This window comes from Lupinus angustifolius, unplaced genomic scaffold, assembly GCF_001865875.1.
Source record: "Lupinus angustifolius cultivar Tanjil unplaced genomic scaffold, LupAngTanjil_v1.0 Scaffold_442, whole genome shotgun sequence".
NCBI lineage: Eukaryota > Viridiplantae > Streptophyta > Magnoliopsida > Fabales > Fabaceae > Lupinus > Lupinus angustifolius.
This window is the reverse complement of record NW_017727839.1, coordinates 9,609-11,822: the sequence shown is the minus strand read 5'-3', so window position 1 is coordinate 11,822 and position 2,214 is coordinate 9,609.

Genomic DNA, 2,214 nt, shown 5'->3' with positions numbered 1-2,214 from the left:
AATGTTATTTTTTGGTAGAATGAATCTTAATTTTTTAGATGTATGATCAATGTGTTTTTGAGAAAAATATTTATGTACCTAAAGTGTATGAGTTTGATATGTTGATACTGTATCTATGAATCATAGTATGTCTACTAATGTTATTTTTTGGATACAATGAACCAAGATTTTTCATATGTATGACCATCTATATTTTGATAGGGAAAAATATGCACTGACAGTGTTTAATACATTGTCTTTGTCATTTTATCATTCATCATTCATGTAGCGTGTATAAATCTTTAAATTCATTTTAAAAAATATAATACAAATGGACCATGAATGATTTATGAGTCTGTATAAATCTTTAAATTCACAATGCAAAGATATTATATTCCTACATTTAATAAAATAGTTAATTTGTTTCTTTATATGTAATACGTGTGTTAGATAAATTTAAGGGAAAAATCCATAAAAAAGCTCATACATTTTATTTCTTTTGCAAATAGTTATGATAATTGTTTTTCTTTTTGATAACTCCTTAAATTTTAAGTGTTGGTGAAATTGATATGTACATAAATATAATAAGTATAATGTTAAAAATAAGTATAATGTTACATTATCAATATGTCAAAAATGAAACCACTAGCTACTACAATGCTCATAACATTACAATAGTTCAAGTTAGCCATTATCAGCGAGAAACCCTTAAAATAAAATTGATTGAGAATAAAAGAGTATGTAAGTTTTAGATTTAAAATTAAATCATAGTAATAATATGACAATTGACATTAAAAAAACTGCACGGTGAAAATTATTTACTACTAATAATTTAACATTATTTTTATAGAGACATCAATTTTAATAACAATTAAAGTTTAAGAAGTAATTAGGAAAAAAAGTAGTTAATAAAGATTAGACATAAAAATTTAGACTAGTGAGTTTTCCATTTTTGCCTAAATTTATTAGATATTAATATTACCATTATGCAACCAAAATCATTCATGGCATTTTACCAATAATGAATAGACTTAAAATGTAATTGGATGATCCATCGAATAAAGTTGTCAATAGAGTAATGATTTTCTTAGATTAATATTATTAATCTTAGTTCCTCCTCTAATGGAAGAGAATAAAATTCCTTCTATTTCTAAGGATCATGTCTCCTTATTTATAAGAATTGCATGTTCTTTTATGTAAAGTGATATAATTTTGAATTCACACTCTTTCATGTAAAATGATGCCCTTTTGAATTCACAATCTTTTATAATTATCCGCATTTTTCTTACTACTGATTTTGGTCATCATACCAATTGAAATAAAACATTTAATATATACACAAAAACTTCATATGAAAATTGTGTTGCTAACCACAAACCTTATTTAAATTAGATCACTTTAATATGGTTAATAAAAATAATAATGATAACACATTTAACCATTGCAGGCCTAAAATTTCTAATCATATATCACTAATAAACATTAATTTAAAATGTGAGGTAGACAACAAAATAAATGTAGCACATGGGTTTTAGTCTATATTTTTAATGTATTTTATAAGTAGAACTTAATGTTAAAAAGACATTTCATTTTTGTTTCAAATCCCTTTATTATCAGTGTATCATTCTTTTTCATTCCATTCTATGATGGTCACTTACCAAATACCAAACCTTACCAAGGGTTCATTTTATAATTTATGAAAATGTTAAAATTAAGTCTTAGATTTTTCCTTTTAAAATAAATCTCATTCTTTGAAGAATCCAAATTCATGTTTATGAATGTGGCTTTTAAAAAAGGTTTTTTATATTAAAAAAGTAATACATTTTAATATGAGCCAACCAAGAATTACCATAAGTTATAATACGTTTACATAAAATATAAAACTAAAAAATAATAATTTCTTGATATACATATAATTACTATTAGAAAAAAAATATATACACTGACAGTGTAAAAACATTTATATGCTATCAGTCGATCATTCCTCATTCCTTTTAATCTGAGAGTGCAAAGCGTAAAGGATTACATTAGCAACGTTTGCCTATGTTTTGATGAAGACAAAGAATTAGTTAAAGCTTGAAGATGGCTCGACAATCAACATGCCGAGGGCTCAAGTGGTGTCTTATTAGACTTATGCTATTATTCTTTATTATCTTTTTAGAAGTCTAAGATGCTTGCCATAGATATTGAGTCTAGGTTAGGTAAACCTAGGTGTGAGTCTCACAAGACTTAATA